Raw genomic sequence first — 19,957 nt, 5'->3', positions numbered from 1 at the left:
ACACTCTGTAAATATTTGGCTCCAGAAAATGTAGATAAGCCAGACTGGAAAATAGTTTTTTAAAAAAATGCTAGACCACAGCTGGTAAGTGTTGGTATTGAGGAAAAGTAGCTCTGCAATGCATGGAGATTTTCCACTTTAAACCAAAAATACAAATCTTAGCAACAAAGGACACGGAAAAAATGAATTAACATATATAAAAACATTGCTGTGAAAGCTGATTAGAAAGCTTTTTCAAGTTTCCTTCCCAAATAAATTTGACTGATGGAGAAGCATCAACAATAGTAATGAGCATAAAAAAAGTAACAAGACCCCCAATTTTCAAGGTCAAGGATCTATTAATGCTAAGATATTACTAAGGGAATAGGAAATATAATAGCTTCAATTTACTTATCCTAACCCTGCATTTCATAGCATCTCATCTATTCTCTTTCAGTCAAATGGAATTCTCCACTAAAAGCATTCTAAGAAGTTCACACAGGCATGAAGTTAGACATGAAAGCGTTTTCTATTTTCTTAAAATTGCTGCCTTGCTCCTGATTAAGGCCGGGGAGATGCAGTTGGAAGACAATGAAGTGACTTTTAGAGGATGGCCACGAGGAAGCACAGGGGAAGGTCAATGAAGGAATGGACTCAGTTGCTGTGGATTGACCAAAACCTCAGCAAGGCCTCCTGGAAGAATGCCAGCTGACAATGCTGCATTTATGCATTCTGGTTTTCCTGTCTTAGAACACAGAAATAGCTCACTCAGTTTCCTATTTTTGAAGCTATGTATATTTGAGTGCTGGTAAACTTTTACTAAATTTCCTTCCTTAGTCTGAGTTATTTTTTTTTCTTTTCCAATATCTCTTTCTAAAACTCCAATACAATTCTATTCTTTCCCTGGTTAATATTTTCATTCAATTTCCCAGTCCCTGTAATTCTAAACTTCTTCACCTCATTGGGCAAATTTCTTCATTAGAAATGGGCATCACCTCTCTATGTTTTTCAGGCTTAAAACCAGTAAAATCTTGTAGAGCTCCATTAACTAAGGTAATTTTTTGAAGCCTGGGTATGTTTATATACACAGGTCTCTGCCCAGAACACCCGGTATCCTTTCTTCCTGGTTTAATGGCATCTCTCCCTTTAAGGACACGCTCCCTTCTGACATCACATCCTCTGTGCACCTTTTCACGTCCCTCCTTCACCCACGTGCCCTTAGCTTCTTTGATGGTGCACTGTTGAATGGTTTCCCTCTCTCCTGTTTAGAAAAGTTCCAGTTTTGTGTTGCTAAGTGTACTGTACCATAGAAGCAGGATTGGTGGATATATTCCTCTTGTTGCCTTCCTTTGGTCTGATGAGACTCCTAGCAAAGGCCTAAAGACCCATATCAATATTCAGCATGCTGTAAATCAAAGTCAAGTATCGGAACTGGCAAACGCCATTAGTTTTACAAAACGGAGATATTTCATAACACCTGTGCATGTCTTCATCATAGATATATTCTATGGCATCTTGCACTGTGTAGGGAGCTCTCTAAGAGTGTGATAAGTATCTGTGTAATGGGTGTGTGGATATATGGATATGATCTGAAAGCAGGATGAAGAGGAACAATTCCCTCCTGCACTTAGCTTGCTTGTTTAAAGGAAGAGTTCATTTATATGATTAAGGACCCAAAACAATGTAAGGAAAGTACAGGCAGAATCAATAGTCTGTTTCTGCTTTTCTCCCTAGCAACGCAGTGTCTTTCCTCTCCTGTGAAAGTCCCCATGTTTATTTGTTTCTCTGTGTGTGTTCTTGCATTGTCCTTTCATAAAAACATAAGCAAATATGAGTACATGTTCTTATCACCCTTCATTTTTACCCCAAAGGTAGTAATTTATGTATACTGTACTAAACCTTGCTGCTTTCACTTGTATCTTGTAATACTTTCTTTTTTTTTTTTTTTTTCTTTCGAGACAGAGTTTCACTCTTGTTGCCCAGGCTAGAGTGCAATGGTGCAACCTTGACTCACTGCAGCCTCCACCTCCCGGGTTCAAGTGACTCTCCTGCCTCAGCCTCCATAGTGGCTGGGATTACATGTGCCCACCACCACGCCCAGCTCATTTTTTGTATTTTTAGTAGAGATGGAGTTTCACCGTGTTGGCCAGACTGGTCTCGAACTCCCGGCCTCAGGTGATCCGCCTACCTTGGCCTCCCAAAGTGCTGGGATTACAGGCTTGAGCCACCATGCCCGGACAGTCTCTTGTAATGCTTTCTATAATAGTACATATAGGAACGCCTTGTTTTTGATTTTATATTGTATTTACGGTTGGTTTATAACAGAGGCACAGTAAGAATTGACTGAGTGTAGAGGGACATTTGGGTGGATGGTAATATTTTGTGATTATGAGCAATGCTACAATGAACACACCTGTACACATACACACACAGGTGACTATGTAGGATAAGGCAACAGAAATGGGATTGTGGGGACAAATGAAAAATAAATTTTTGACAGGTGTTGTAAACCTGCCCTCCATGGGCTTACACCGTTTGCATTCTAACCAGCTAGGTGGCAAAGTTCTTGTTTCTTCAGTGTTGCCACCAAAAATCTGATAATGGAGAAAGGGTATTTCAGTGTATTTTTAAGTTGCTTTTCTCTCTTCTAGAGAAAGGTGAATATAGATTTGTGTGTGTACTGGCAATTTGTAATTTGTGCATAAGTGTGTATATACATGTTTGTTTTTATCCTGCTTTGGATTTTTAAAATTGTTTTCTAGTTCTTAGAAATCAAGGTGATAATCTCAGTTGTTGAACTTCAGGTCATCCTGAAGTTGAAAATATTTTGTATCAGTTTTTTCTTTTTTCATCTGACATTATTTACGGTGATTTTTTTTATTTGTATTTACTGTTTTTATATCAAAAGAATTAAATGTATCAATTTAACAACTTCTATATTTTGAATTAGTTTAAGAAAGATCTTCTTTACCTTGGGTTTATAAGGGAATTAATCTTGTTTTATTTTCATGCTTATATGACTTCATATTTTACCGTGAAATTTTTATCCATTTGAAATTTTACTGGTGTATCCTGCTAAGTTTCATCAATGTAACTCTTCAGTTGTTCAAACCCAATTGTTAAAAAACTTTTAACATTTTAAACATTTAAACTTTTAACATTCCCACTTCAACTTTAGAAGTTACATTTATCATATATTAAAACTCCATATTGATTTCAAAATATTTCTAGATTTTATATTTTGTTTATCTTATTATTTCTAGTTTTAATTGTTTTGAACCATTATAATATAATATGCCTTATGACCTGTTCAGAATGGTTTTCTGCTGTAGTTCTTAAACAGACTTTCCCTGATTATTATATTCTGTATTTATATAAATCCAACAACCCTTGTATGTAAATACAAATGTATATAAATTTCAAATTTTTATTCATATTACTGTTTTTTATTTCACATATATATGAATTTCGAAGGAAACATGTATGATGTTCTTTATTGTGATCATGGTGTATTTATAAATTAAATTATTGAGTGTGTTTAGTCCTCTAGGAAGCAGAATCCAAGATAAAGTAAGAATGTGTGACAATGTTTGGAGACTTCTGACTGTGAAAGACTGGGCGAGCAGGGGCAGCGAGAGCTTCAGCCTATAGTAGAGATGGAAAGAGAATTGGGTAGAAGAGCCACAGCCTGCGGTGCAACTGCGAGCCTCTTAGCCTGCCTAATGGGAGCTTATGGAGCAGAGGTGACCTACAGAGGGAAAAGCCAGCTGCCATGTTGTGAAACACTCAAGCAGTCCCGACGGAGCTCCAGGTTGCCAGGATCTGGAGCTCCAGGTTGCCAGGATCTGGAGCTTCTTCCAACAGCAAAGTGGGTGAGGCATTCTGGCAGCAGAACCTCCAAACTCATCAACCACCCGATGATAACAGCGAGAGCAGCATGTTGACGGCAGCCTGAAGAGACTCTGAATCAGACGACCGAGGTAAGCCACACTCAAATTTCATACACACACAGGAATAATAATTCATTCTTCTCTTGACCTGCTGCATTTGGGGATAATTTATGACATAGTAGTAGATAATTCAGTCACTGCCACCTTCTTCAGTCATTATCTGTGGACTGCCTGGGAAGAGTGTGGGATAGCTCCAACACTGTAGTGGATCCTGAGCTTGCTGAGCTAGAGGATGTTAGCTTACTGCTTCCCGAAGGTGACTGGCACAATCTTTCTGCAAGGAAAGTTTGAGTGTATACTCTCATGATTGCCACAAAGAACACAGGACTCTTTCAGGCATTTATTCTTAGCTAAGTCTACCCATACCTTCGGGATTTCTTTTGTGTTCATCCGTACTGTTTTCTAGTTTCCCCCATAGTCTCTTTAAACATTTATTATTTCCGTTGGGTTGTTTAAATCTCTTTTTTTTTTACTATTATAAGTGAAGTGTTTAATCTCTATTGTTTCTACTACAGCTTGTACATGTGAAGGCTATAGATTTCTCAGAACTAATTTTATACTCTACTATCTTACTCAATATTTGTATTGTTTTAAATGGCTTTCTAGTTTGTTCTCGAGTTTTAAAGTGATATTATTATATCACCCTCAAAACGTGATAGTTTTACTAATTATTTTTACCTATCCTTCATCTATTTTCCTTTTCAAATTGCATTAATCAATTTTTCTAGTCCAATAATAAATAGTGGTGGTATCTATCTTCTTGTCTCAGTCTTCTGTTTAAAGAAAGCACTTTCAGTGTTTTTATATTCACCATTTTGTCTGTGTTTGTCTCAGAAGAACAATTATTGGCAAAAATTCCCAATGTTTGTACCCTATATGCTCCAAGGAATTTCACCTTTTTCTCCTCCTCAAGAATTAGGGAGGTTTACTTAAAAGCACATAGAACTATCACAATCCTGTTGTCCAGATGCCTTGAAGAACACAGAAAACAAAATATTCTCATGCTTTTCTAGTAGGCTCAGATATGCATTTTTTGATGTTGTTAACTTGATTAAATCTATCTACGATTTTACTTCTCTGACCAATAAAATCTAAAATTTATTAACATGCATCTGACTGTGGCTGTTATGTTTATTTTATGTTTTATTTGTGACCAACATGCCCAAGGACAATTTGGGTTTCACTGTTTGATAAGTGATAACACTGATGGAAAATTAAGAATTTGAAAATTCTCACAAAAATGCCACTGAGCTGTTCTAGAGAAGGCTTTGATTTTCTCAGAAATAATTAGCTTTATGGGCCCTTAGATGGACTCCCAGACTTTCTCCCCAAAACCTCAAAGGTTAGTGGGGCACAGACGTGATATGACTGTGCTTAGCATGAAATGGCTGTCAGATTCCTGAAAGATTTCTTTTCTAAAATGTGTTTTAAGTTGGTGGCTATAAGGAAGAAGGCTTGGGTTTAATATCTTTTCTGTCCTCTCTTAGATGAATTGTTTAAGGCAAAATATTATCACTTCCACTTAAACTGAACCTATTCCTCAGTGAAAAGAAGAACATACACCCTTTTCATCTCACATTCTTGCCATGAAGATAAAAAGTGATCAGTGAAGTCATGCTTTGAAAACTCACAGTTCTGTACAAATGCAAGTCTTCCATATACATTGAGACCCAATGAGGCAAGAATTCCATATTCCTTATTTATATTTCTCTATGCCTATCACAAGCCACTTCCTTTTATTCTTTTCCAATCCACCCTCCATGTAATCATCAGATTTCCCTTCAATAAATGCAAATATCATCTCATATTCCTCCATTTAAAATTTGATAGTAGACTCTCAGTGCTGCATAATAAAATCTAAGCTTACCAACAAAGCCAACATAAATGTGGTTGGTGTTCTGAGTCTGGGCTCCCTGCACCCCTTCCTCACTCCTTTTCATCATGCACTGCTCTCCCCTCTGTATTTTAGAAGTCCTGTTCCCTCTCCTTGAATCCCCCTTATCCACTCTGGAGGCACTGTCTCTACTTATCAATAACTCATACCCCTACTTTCCCTTGGCCTAATACCAAACTACAATTCCTAGGCTTTTATTTCTAGACATGCCACAGGAGGAAGTTTGGGGCGTTTTACGTGAACAGAAGTGAGTGCTGTGGCTTCCAGAGCCAGTCCCTAAAACCACTTATCAATAGGCAAGATCCAGAAGAACAGGCTGAGAACTCCAGGGGCAAGTCAGTGGCAGGAAGGTGCCCCACATCTGGGTTACTGCATAAAGCCAAACCATAGTCCCACCCTCTCCAGCTCACCTGTGGGTGAAGTGGAGTGTATGAGGTGAAGTGGGCAAGATATAAACCTTTATTGTGCTAATTCCCTGAAATTAAAGTACTTGTAGAGGAGCTGGAATTTCTTATCCAAACAACGACTTTGCCCTCTCCCTTTCATCAGTTATCTTTAAGGCGTAGTTCATGTACCACCTTCCGTAAGAAGATTTCCCTGACCCTTCAAAGTCCCCTTTATATTGACCTAAAATTTATTTTAAATTGTTGGCTGCAAGGAAGAAGACTTTATATTTACCATAGCAGTATTTCCTTTTCTTATACCAGTCTTTAAAAAATTTGTCTTTACACATGTTCCACAACTCCCCTGAGGGCCCGAATTGTATCTTCGTACTTTTGTGTTCTTAGCAACATTGCATACTGGTAAAAAGACTTTCAATTACTACTTAATAAATAAGTGAATGAGTGAAATAAATCACAGATATTTATTAAAGTTTATACATATAAAGGTGGTGTCGAATATTACATCTGCAAATGTTGGGAACAAGGGTATATTCTTAAATCTATTTCTAAAGCGATAGGGTATGTTGTTAATCATTTCTTTAGAAACCAGCCTTGTAGCCTCCATATGGATAATTTCTATTGTAAATCCTATTTCAACTTGGTATTACTTTGACAATATTTTAGTCTGAGACAAAATTCCCTTGCCAGGTAATAGCTTTATAACTCAATGGTATCTAATAAATTTAGAAAAAACAACAGAATTAGATTACTTTTAGTCACTTTTATAAAAGATAAACTACTCTAAGAATACCTATTTGGAAACCTCAATGTCCTCTTGCATTAGCTTTTTGTTTATGTGAGTAAACTATAATTTCAAATTGTTGCTGCTTGATGACAGAGACTGGGTTTATTAAATGTTCTCAACCCATAGAAACACACAAAGGAAAAGGCTGTTTTGATGGATGCCTCACTGTTCTAGAAATGCACACAGACCCAGATGGATTCAGAGCATTGCATAGCATTTACAGTGGTGTAATTATACTCAACAGCTAAAAAGTGGATCCATTACTTTCTGAAGGCTTTTTTTATGTCTAAGTTAAAAAATACTGAATTATATTTAAAAAGAAAGAGGATAAATGAGGAAAGTTTGCTATAACTAGATGTCAAGGTTTAAGGAAATATAATACATGGTTTAAATGTACCTGGACACAGAAAGGTCATATTTAACAAATCTATAGCTAACATCATACTCAACAGAAAAAAGTTGAAAGCTTTTCCTGTAAAAACTGAAACAAGAAAAGGGTGCTCAGTTTTGCCCTTTAATCCAACATAGTACTGGAAGTTCTAGCCAGAGCAATTGGGCAAGAGAAAGAAAAGCATTACAATTAGGAAGGAAAAAGTTACATTGTACATTTTCAGATGACATGATCTTATACATAGGAAACCCTAAAGATGTCACCAAAAAAAAAAAAAAAATCCCGTTAGAACTAAAAATAATTTCAGTAAAGTTGTAGGTACAAAATCAACATATGAAAATCACTATCATTTCTGATATCAGTGATATTAGTCATAAAATCACTAAGAGTGTATTAGTTTGTTCTCACATTACTATAAGGAAATACCTGAGACTGGGTAATTTATAAAGGAAAGAGGTTTAATTGACTCACAGTTCAGCATGACTTGGAAGGCCTCAGGAAACTTACAATCACGGCAGAAGGTGAAGGGGAAGCAAGGCATCTTCTTCACAAGGCAGTAGATAGGAGAAGTGCTGCCTGGAAAAGGGGGAAGAGCCCTTTATAAAACCATCAGGTCTAGTGAGAAGGTACACGCTATCATGAGAACAGTATTGGGAAACCACCCCCATGAGTCAGTTACCTCCACTTGGTCTCTGCCTTGACATGTGGGGATTATGGGGATTATAATTCAAGATGAGACTTGAGTGGGGACACAAAGCCTAACCATATCAAAGAGCAAACTATCTAAAAAATAAATAAAACAGTCCCATTTGTAGTACAACAATAAATAAAATACTTTGGAATAAATTTAACCAAGGAGATGAAATATCTCTACACTGAAATCTATAAAAGATTGATAAAGAAATTGAATAAGATTCAAATAAATGGAGAAATCTCCCATTTGTATAGATATTATTAATAACCATATTAATATCTATATTAATGAATATTATTATTACAATCCATATTAATATATTACTAATAAAATTAATATTGTTATTCATACTACCCAAAGCAATCTGCAAATCAATGTAATCCTTATCAAAAGACCAATGATATTCTTCACAGGAGTAGGAAAAACAGTCCTAAAATTCACACAGAACTACCAAAAAATTTTTTGAATAGCCAAAGCAATGTCGAGCAAAAAGGACAAAGCTGGAGGCATCACATTTCCTGACTTCAAAATATCTTACAAATCTATGGTAATCAAAACAGCATGGTACCAGCATTAAAACAGACACATAGACCAATGGAACAGAAAAGGGAGTGCAGAAGTAAATTCACACATTTATAATCAACTGATTTTCAACAAAGATGCCAAGAACACACAATGGGAAAAGGACAGTCTATTCAATAAATGGTGTTGGGAAAACTAGATATTACCATGCAGAAGAATAAAATTAGACCTTTATCTCACACCATATGCAAAAATCAACTCAAAATCGATTAAATACTTAATAGTAATAGATTAATACTTTCATAGACCCAAAACTATGATGCTACTGGAAGAAAATATAGGGAAAAAAGCTTCATGACATTGATCTGGGCAATAATTTTTTGGCTATAACCCCAAAATCACAGGCAACAAAAGAAAAATAGACAAATGAGATTTTATCAAACTAAAAGCTTTTGCACAGTAAAGAAAACAGTCAACAAAGTGAAGAGACAACCTACAGACTGAGAGAAAATATTTGCAAATTATACATCTGATCAGAGATTAATATCCAAAATACATAAGAAACTCAAGCAACTGAAAAGCAAGAAAACAAACAGATTGAAAAACTGGCAAAGGACTTGTATAAACGTTTCCTTAAAAATAACATACAAATGGCCAACAGGTATATAAAAAAGTGCTCAACATCACTAATCATCAGAAAATGCAAATTAAAACCAAAGTGAGATTTCACCTCACACATGTTAAAATGGTTATTATCAAATAGACAAAATATAGCAAGTGTTGTCGAGGATGTGTAAAAAAGGGAACCCTTGCCCATTGTTGTTGGTGGGAATATAAATTAGTACAGACATTATGAGAAACAGCATGAGAGCTCCTCAAAAATAAAACAGAACTATCATATGATCCAGCAATTCCACTACTAGATGATATTCAAAAGAAATCAAATCAGTATATCAAAGCGATATCTGCATTCGCTTGTGTATTTCAGCATTATTCACAATAGTCAAGAGATAGAAACAACCTAAGTGTCTCTCAACAGATAAATGGACAAAGAAAAGACAATGTGGTATGTACACACAATGCAATACTATTCAGCCATAGAAAGAAAGAAAATCTTTTAATATCCCACAACCTGGATGAATCTGGAGGACGTTAAGTGAAATAAACTAGGCTCAGAAAGACAAAACACTGCATGATGTCATTCATAGATGTAATCTAAAAAAGTAAAAACGTTGATCTCCTTGAACAGAAAGCAGAATAGCGGTTACTAGGAGCTGGGGTACTTGAAAGAGATGTTGGTCAAAGGATACAAAATATCAGTTAAATAGGAGAAATAAGTTCAAGAGGTCTATTATGTATCATGGTGACTATAGTTGATAACAATATATTGCAATCTTGAAAAATGCTAAGAAGCGAATGGTAACAATTCTCATCAGAAAATGTTAACTATGTGAGGTAATAGACATGTTAATTTGCTAGATTTATTAATTGTATAATGTGTATATACTTCAAAACTTCATGTTGTACACGATAAATACATACAATTTCACCTATCAATTTAAAAAATAAAATAATACTTTTAAAGGTAGTTTGTTATAGAATCTTTTTAAATGGTTCAAAATTTATTTCCCTATGAATTTCTTATGAATACCAAATAGCTACATTCTTACTGAGGCCTGGGGAAAGAAATGAGGCAGGGAAAGTAAGCAATATACCAACATTTGTATTCCAATAATGTTCATATTACCCATAATCCCTTCTATAAGTTTATAACAGTATTTCTCAAGTGGGAAATTATATATTAATTTAAACTTACATCAAAATGAAAACGTGGTCCAAATTTGTTTTGCTCCTCAACAAAATCACAATGAAAGCTTCCTCTTTTATTTCATAGAGTCACGAGTGTCGTAAGTTATGAGTGACTTCACAACATGTCAAACATATTTTGTAGGTAATAATGGAGTTATTTTACCATGGTCAAAGCTGCCTTTAAAGGTTATTGAGGCTTACTGTCAAATAGAAAATAACATCATTGTATTAACATTAAAGAGACATGGGAATTTGGTCTTTTAAATTCACTTACATTTAATAATCATTTACAACAGGTTGATATTTTCACATAATTTATATGCGTATATATGAATATTACGTTTCACTGCTGTAACTGATATAAGTAAAAATTATCTATATTCTACTAAAAGGAAACCGGTATATTTAGAGGAATTATTCAATGTCATAGCCTAATACTCATCAGAGTTGGATTTCCAAACCATTCTTTCTTCAAATGTATTTTATTTTATTTTTTTAGCAATCACATAGTATTTTTTTTAGCAAACATCTTAACAAGAAACAATTGTATTATAAACTTTTGTTCTTTTAAACTCTCCAGAATGTCGGAATTACATTGCTTGCTTTCCTTGACAGTCTACTTATACAACTTCATTTTTTCTTGATTATTAAGTATCTCATCCAAGACCTGTCAAGTCCTGCAAAATGTAATTCTACTTTTATAGGCATTTTTGTAATTAAGTTTGTGGGTATTACAGAAAATGTCTAGGGGTGTTTTCTTTAGAAAAAAAAAAGGATAATAACATTTTACTAGTCTGTGATTTAGCTATTTCTCCCACATATTTTAAGTTTGTGAAAGGTCTTGCAAATGTGTGCCCTAACTGTCCAATATCTTGTCCTGATTTAGTTGCTTCACTAAGGAGAATGTAGACCAATGTCATGGTTCCAGATTCTATAGGCAATGGCTCTTCTATATTACCTGAGTCCTATGAGAGGTATGTGCATTGAGTCTAAGGCAGGGGAAGAGGTTGGCTGATCGAATAAGAAGTGTGGGAAAAAAAATAGGCAAAGGGAGAAAAGTGAAGATGGGCAAATCCTCAAATCCCAAGTGACTGAAACTTCCTGAGGGACACGCTAGGCAAAACATGCCGTTTATCACATAAGACGTTGCATTAAGTATAGTCTATTTTGCTGGGGCTGGACCACATAGGAGGCAGAAGCCCTCCTTCTACCTGCAGTGGAAAAAACTTTAAGTTGCCCCAACCTGGCTCCATCCTTACTCCATCTTCGCTCCACCTTGGCATACAGAATTTCCTGAAAAGTGATGGCCAGCTTAAGAATATCTTATTGCATTAGTCTTACAGTTTCAAAAGACAGTGATTCCAAACTAAAAAGAAATAAAACGTTTTAATAAATCAAAAAGATTATTCTTTCAAAACTGGATGGAACAAGAACCTTTAAGCTTTATTCTTCAACCTGAAAGCTGTGTGGCCAGGCTTGTCTCTGCCTTGTAAGTATTAAAATTCTCTCCTTTGGAGATGACATGAAAGGCCTGGTTGATGTCCCCCAATTCTCCATAAAGGCCACAATATGTTACAGGCATACATTGGTGTCTTTATATGTAGAAGCAAGTCTGAGCAGACATCGACTCCTTACATGTAATTTATATATACAAATTACTCCACGTTATGTGTCTACATGAATGTGTATGTATGAATGTTCATTAGGAAATAACACGAGAATCCCTTTTTTATATTCTCGGATATTGAGGTGCTTGGGAAACATCTACAATGTTGAGAATGTGGTATCCAAAACATATCTCAAAAAAGAATATCTATGACCAGAATTTATATAGACCAGAAAAACCCTTTTCTCCCAATGTAATATTTTTATAGCCTTCAGATTTTTTCCCCTTCCAGATAAAATATGGTAACCATCTGGGCTGAAAAATAGTAAGTTGAGGGAATGTTATTTAAAAATACTAGAAATTCTAGACCCAAATGGCATCACCCACAGTCTTGGGGAATTTCCTTCAACAAACCCCTCTTGTGGTTTGAGATTATAAACCTCTTTGCTGAAATGCAATGAAAAATCCAGACATCAACAGTACCAATAATTTAATTTTATGTATTGAAAGGTGAAAACTGTTCTGCAGTAATTAGAATGAGTAGGTCAGAACTCATTTAATACAAGAGGAAATTCCCATTGCTAAGACGTTCTTTTAAGTTCGTCTCTAAACCACATTGACTCAATGGCCATCAAACTCATGCCTTTCTTCCACTAGTTGGATGCCTTCTTGGTCATTCTCCATTGTCTTGTGAATGCGACCTTAAACAATGCAAATCTGCTTTATTGTACTCCCCTACAATGCCTCTCAATCACCTTTAAGAAGAAAATTCAGCTCCTTATCTTAACACAAAAGCACTTGGATCCAATTCAGAGCACTTCATTTTAAAAAGGACTTTGAAAAACAAGAGTGCATCTAGAGGACAGTGATAAGGTTTATCGAGGATCTGGGAATCTTGACAGAATAAATGTCTTAAAGAACTGAGGTCCTAGAAATGGGGATAAGAGAAAGTTATGGTAAGAAAGTTATCAGTGCAGGATGAAGGTGTGTGTTACAACCAGCTTAGTAGAGAGTACAGAATGTTGCCATTTGGAATAGCTTCATTTCTTCAGTGTAAAGAGGGTGCAAGTATACACTAGCTGTGAATATTCAGGAAAGTTTTATAATCAGTTTTCACCACAGTTTATATTTCTCTAAAATTGTATAATAGGAGTCTCAATCTCATAGGGTTGTGGTGAGAATCAAATCTATATGAAACTTAGTATAATTTCTTTCCCATAAGTAAGTGATTACTAATGCTGATTATAATGACTGCTATTCCCATTATTTTTCCATAAGAGCATTTCAAACATGAAACTAACCGCCTTGGAAGGTATTGAGTTGCCTCTTCGAAAATAAACTCCTTTGGATATCTCAGTACTCCTATAAAAAGCCCTAACCTCCTGAGATATGGAAATGACTATGGTTAAAGATAGAAAATGTTGCTTTCACTTCCCCTTGATGCATTTCACTCCTCATATCCCATGAGAATAAGCTCTGTAGTCATTTTCCTAGTTAACTGATCTGATCCCAGAGGGCTAAAAAATTACAGTTCCAACTAGGCCCCTAAATTAAGCCCTGCAGACCCAGAAAGACAAGACTGCCATCTCTCCAGCTGCTTGCCTTTCAAAACATTGTGAAGGGCAGACCGAAGAAGACATCTTTAGGATTTAAAAGACTGAAACTTGGGTTTACTTGGTCCTTGTTGGAGACAGATTTACCTTCCAAAACATTAGGATGATAACCTGGGATCCCTTCTATTATGTCTCAGTTGAGCAAAAGTTTGTTGCTTTCCTTGCTGAAAGGCAGGAGGTCAGCTGTCACTCTCCTGCATATAGAGAGAGAGAGAACCTATTCTTCATGTCTGCCTTTGGAATGTCCAGACAGGCTTGTAGAAGGTGTCACCATTTTCTTCTCATCTCCTTGACCCAGGTGGCAAGGGGTGATGGTGTGCTTATTATTTCTTGCAAGGTACTTAGTAAGAAACCCATCTGTGATCCAAAATACCTTCTCTGTGCATGCAGAATAAAATTAATAAAGATGAATATATTTTTTTTGAAAAAAGGTTAATAATAAAGAGATAGGTCAATACTAATCATGAGAATGTAAAAAGGACTATTAATTTTATAGAAGTGTGGATCTAGCTGAGGTCCAGCAGAGCTGTGTGGAGAAGTGTGACATGGTCATTTTCTACATATATTATCCTCTCGGGGAAAGGGGAAATTTGTTCCTTGTGCGTGGGGTTCTTAGTTAATGCCATAAGATGATGATATAAATGGGACTTGCAGAGGATAAAAAATAACATTGGAGCTCTAGTGCTTGGTCTGGAAGTTATACTATTATTAATGCAGGCCATGGTTGTTTAAACGTTTGGAAACCATATCACACCCCTTGGACTTTCTGATTATGTGAAGAATGCCTCTATGGAGTTAAGTACAGCAGGAATCTGGCCCAATGAAATAACCTGGAAATAAAATGCAAGAGGAACTGATTTCCTGTCCTGACTTCAGTTTATGATTCTCCAAACTCATTTTCACCTCACGGCCTTTCAGTTTGCTGGTTTCAGGAATGATTTTTCCTCTGTTATTTGAGTGGTCTCATTACCCAAATGCTATTCTCACATTGCTTACTTTGGAAGGCTTTTTCTTCAGTCCTAGCAAAAAACCAGCAAACACTTTATTTTTGTATTTTGTAAACTTCAGAAAGGATTTATTAGGACAGAGAGAGAGTAGGTGTTTAATAGATATTTGAAGATGGATTCACAAGTTTTTCTTCTTGGTTACGTGATTGAGCTCCCAACTTATATTTTTGAAACTGCTGTGTGATACGCTTTTAAGGAGTGGCCTCCTAGCTTTCTGCTAAGAGGAGCTTTTCTGCTATTACACATCTTTATAAAAGTACACCATCTAGTACACATCTTTATAAAAGATACGTAATAGGTTTAGAAAGAATCTGCCTCTGTTTTCTGAGTATATCATGATTGAGAAGTGACCTTTCCTTCTAAGATGGCTTTAAAACCATTCCTTATAATTCCCACTGTCAGATAATATTATTTAAAGTAGTTTTTGCTCTCGCCTCTACCTATATGAAATCACATCTACCTCTACTGCCCTCACCTTAAAACTGAAAATGTAGTCTTGTTTCTACCTATGGATGACCCTCTGTTTATTCTGTGGTTTTTATCTCGTCTTATCTGATCAATGGCATGGCTTCTGAAGTTATCGCTTCGCTTTTGAATCATTCTTTTTCTTCTTCTTGTCCTTCTTTATTAGTTCAGCATGCAAATGTGCAAGCCTGTAATATATTCTAACTACTGGCCCCATGTTAGCTATTTTTATTTCTTTTCTCTGACTCCATCTATGCAAAGATTCCCAAAGAGAGTATCCTCCACTCCCATTTCCACTCACCACAGCACACTTCCCCCTTGAACATTCCCAGTCAGATTTTATCCTAGCTCTCTGTTAAATATTCCTTTTAAGACGTACCAATGACATCTGTTTTTGCAAAATCTAGTAGAAATTTGAAATTCTCATTTTAATTGAATTCTAGGTAGCAATAATCACCATTTTTGCTGTGAAACACTATTTTCATTAGTGTGTGATACTTTCAATATTTTCTCCTGCCTCTTTTGTCCTTTCTTCTCAGTCATATTAGTTAATCATTTTCCATAGACAAACTTCTAAATATATACTCAATTTAGAATTTGAAAGCCAAACATATGATCAAGTATGCAGATTTTAAAATATGGTACAAACAAACAAAAAGGAATGTGGCAGTAGGATGGAGATACAGGCACTGAAAGGCAACAGTACAGATGCAAAGCAAATTAAGTCCCAGCATGATATGGAAAAAAATTCCTAGATTATAACTGGAAAGCAGTTCCCAAGACCGATCATCTAGATAGTTTATATGGTTTTAGAAATGTTTCTTTGGAGGTAAAAATGTAACTTAATTTGACAGTTTAGACTGTGTAGAAAATGTATTGGAGAGATACTTTAAAGATTTTTAAAGGATATAGAAAGACACAGATATCAAATAAATATACAACCTAAAAAGTAAGTTATTATTCTCAAGGATAATGCAAAATTGAACAAGAGTAATTTATTAACTGTACACTGACTCAGCAGTGGGCATTTTTATAGTCAGAATATTGAAATTAGCATACAGTAGATAAGGCCATTGATATATTTTTTTTCTCACTCTGTTGCCCAGGCTGGAGTGCAGTGGTGCAATCTCAGCTCACTGCAACCTCCGACTCCTGGGTTCAAGCGATTCTACTGCCTCAGCTTCTCAAGTAGCTGGGATTACAGGTGCCTGCCACCACACCCAGCTATTTTTTGCATTTTTGTAGGGAAGGGGTTTCTCCATGTTGGCCAGGCTGGTCTCGAACTCCTGACCTCAGGTGATCTGCTCACCTTGGCCTCCCAAAGTGCTGGGATTACAGGTGTGAGCCACCATGCCCTGCCTCCATTGATACATATTTATATTGTATTTGGAAAGTGCAAGTGGCAGTATAAATGAACTAAGATCCTAAAAGTGGGAGGTAGGAGATAAACTGAAGCAGAAATAAAAATAAAAATATAGTATAAGCAAAATAAAACTAAAAGTAGAGAAGTTTGCCTCTGGGAGCAAGATGGAAGTGGAAATAGAGAAAAAGCACTGTGTCTTGAAACTGTTGTGTTATAAGCTTTTAGCTCTAACTGGCATGTTCATTACAGCATGTAATAGTTTGATAATAAATAAAATTAAAGTGAGTGATTCCCAGTATATATCATCCCAAATTAATCCAATCATGTGTCTTTTCCTGTGGACTCCACATTGTTTTCCTCTTTGTCTTGAGTATGGGGGTACCTCCCAAGCAGAAAGTAGGGTTAGCCTTGAAGCTTCCCAATGGGGCAGGAACAGAAGAAGTACCTATTCAGGTGTGTGACCCAGTCACATTTAGCCGTGGAGTTGTCTCCCCATATGCTGGAAAACCTATGGGCAGGCACTTTTTAAGGAGCTTCTATTTTGCTTTTGATGCCTATACATTTGACCCAGAGAAGGTTGGAGCTTTGAGTATGGCACCCACATAATCAAATTTAAAGAAAGTTTGGATTGTGTTTTCTTTGGAAGTGGAAACTTCCTTAAACATAGTCTTTTAGAGGCCACAAGTCCCATTCTATCTACTTTCTTGAGAAATGTGTGTTGATTTTGGGAAGCAGTAAGTGCCTGCATTTCTAAACTCTGAATTCTATCACACTAATATTTATTAGATGGTTCAATAAATAAATTAGTAAATAAAGTAACAAATTAACGACTGATTTTTTTCCCTGCCACAGGAACAAAACAAGACTTTGGTGCTTAGTTCATGTGGACTCCAAAACTGCTGAGGCTGCAGATTCTTCCCCCATCACTTATTGATGGCAAAGGGGTCTGACTAGGCAGAAAAGCAACTCGTCCATCCAGAGTTCAAATTATTCCCGAACGGGATGGAGGTTTTTGGTTAATTTAGTTTCTAAGTGAAGCTGCCATCCAAAATTTCATCAGTGTGAAGAAAATCTCATAGGTCAAACATTTCAATCTCACATTCATAGATGCAACAAGATAATCCATACTGCCCATCACCCTGTGCATTTTTATGGTACATCCTGGGCATCTATCTCTGAGGTCCTTGATGAGAAATTATAGATCCCTCCCTCAGAGAGAGGGAGCTTGAACCATTCTATTGTCAAGTTAAAGTGTCCAATTTGAAGGAAAATTTGAAAATAGAAACATTTTGCTCTGTTTAAACTGAGTTAAAAACATACTAGGACTTTCCTACAATAGAGAGGCAACCAAGGGGTAATGGAGACAGTGCTGGACTTGGAGTCCTAAGACAGGAGTTCCAATTTGGTGTCTTTGTTACTATACCTTGTTGAGTTTCTGATCTCAAATCTATAAAGAATGACAGTAATCATGACTCAAAGACTGGTTATAAATATTACTGAAGTGTGCAATCAGCAGACTATCCATTCACCAAGTATATTTTTTGGAATCTACGAAGTAGCAGGCACTGGACTGCATACTGCGGTTTTGGTGGTGCTCAGGAGAGGGGCTGTGGAGGGGCAGTATCTGTAACAGTGGCTGGAGTACAGAATAGGGTATTTCTCCAGCATTCTTTTACTGACGAGTATTACTGGTGGACGAGAAATGAATTTCTCCAGGCACAGAGATGGCTTTATGTAGGAGTATTACAATAGAAGAGAATTATCATTGTATTTCCTATATTTTGTGATTCAGAATCCCCATAGATCGCACGGAAAGGGTTTGAATGAATAGAGAGCACAATGAAAGCAGGAGGGCAAGACAGGGCGACAGAAAAGGGTTGAGTGGAAGTGGGATGATGAGAGCAGGGTTCTAAATTTAACCTACTTCCACTTACAAACCCATCTGGAAAGGAAGAAATAAACCTACCTAAAGCAGGAAAGAAACACACACAATGCGTCAATAGTCATTTTTAGTGCTGGATTAGCCATGACTACATATGGCAAGTAGGCTACTGTCCATGTACAGACTGAAAACACCCAGGAATGTGGATCTGTACTCACTCAACACCTTGAATCTCACGTCTTTGTGCAGAAACATGCCAAAGCATTTATTTTCTTTTTTTTCTTCCTTTCTTTTCTTTTCTTTTTTTTTTTTCTGAGACAGAGTTTCGCTCTTGTTGCCCAGGCTGGAGTGCAATGGCCCGATTTCAGCTCTCTACAACCTCCAGCTCCTGGGTTCAAGCGATTCTCCTGTCTTAGCCTCCTGAGTAGCAGGGATCACAGGCACATGCCACCACGCCTGGTTAATTTTTGTATTTTTAGGAGAGACGGGGTTCACCATATTGGTCAGGTCAGTCTTGAACTCCTGACATCAGGTGATCCGCCTGCCTCGGCCTCCCAAATGTTGGGATTACAGGCGTAAGCCACTGCACCCGGACTCCATTTTCATTTTCTAAAATTGTTCTTCACTGGGTCTTTGCCTTTGCATCCTGCTTGCTGCCTTGACACTTAGGACTGGCCATCAGGTGGTTTCATTAACAAGATATTTTCATTTCAAATTGGTATTTATAGTTTTAGCCAAAGAAATAACTATTGAAAGAAATCTTGGTCAATGATGGTGGAAAGCTGGGAGTGACATGGTTGGTCTTATTGATTTTCCTCAAATGTGAATTACGCAAATTGGTCAGAATCCTAGTGAGCCTTTGATTGACTGATTGATTGATTGACAAGATAAAGCCACTAAACATGAAATCTACCCTGCTAACAATATTTTATGTTCACAGTAGCATATTGTTAACTATAGGCACTATGATGCACAGCAGATCTCTAGAATTTATTCATCTTGTCTACCTCTAACTTTATACCCATTGAACACCTTCCCGTTTCTCACTTTTCTCATCCCCTCACAATCACCATTCCATTTAATAAGTTTGACATTTTTGACAAGATTGGCAAAAGTTACATAGGGTCTGCAGATTACAGGGGTCAATTAAATGTGCAATGTGTCAGTGTTAATTTGCTGATTTTAATAATTGGATTGTGGGTATGTAGGAGAAAGTCTTTGTAAGAAATTACATTAATTGATTTGAAGTGATGAAGCATCAAGATAAGCAAAAGAACATTATTTGTACTGTACTTGCAGGTTTTTTGTAAGTTCTAGATTGCTTCACAACTTTAAAATATATTAAAAGTATAAATTTTTATTTTATTTGATATAATTTGTACTTTGTATTATAATGTTAGTAATCTTTTGTAAGTCTATTATAATATATTATTAAATGTTAAGTTTTGATTTATTCTATTTAATTTAAATTTTAATGTGATTATATTCAAATATGTACTATTTTAATATAATTACATTTTATTTTTGATTCATAGATAATAAGAAAAGTTTGGATACTGATAAAAATAGATACAAAAGTTTTTTTTGTTTTTGT

This window comes from Gorilla gorilla, chromosome 7 (genome assembly GCF_029281585.2).
Source record: "Gorilla gorilla gorilla isolate KB3781 chromosome 7, NHGRI_mGorGor1-v2.1_pri, whole genome shotgun sequence".
Taxonomy (NCBI): Eukaryota; Metazoa; Chordata; class Mammalia; order Primates; family Hominidae; genus Gorilla; species Gorilla gorilla.
This window is presented reverse-complemented; position numbering follows the sequence as displayed.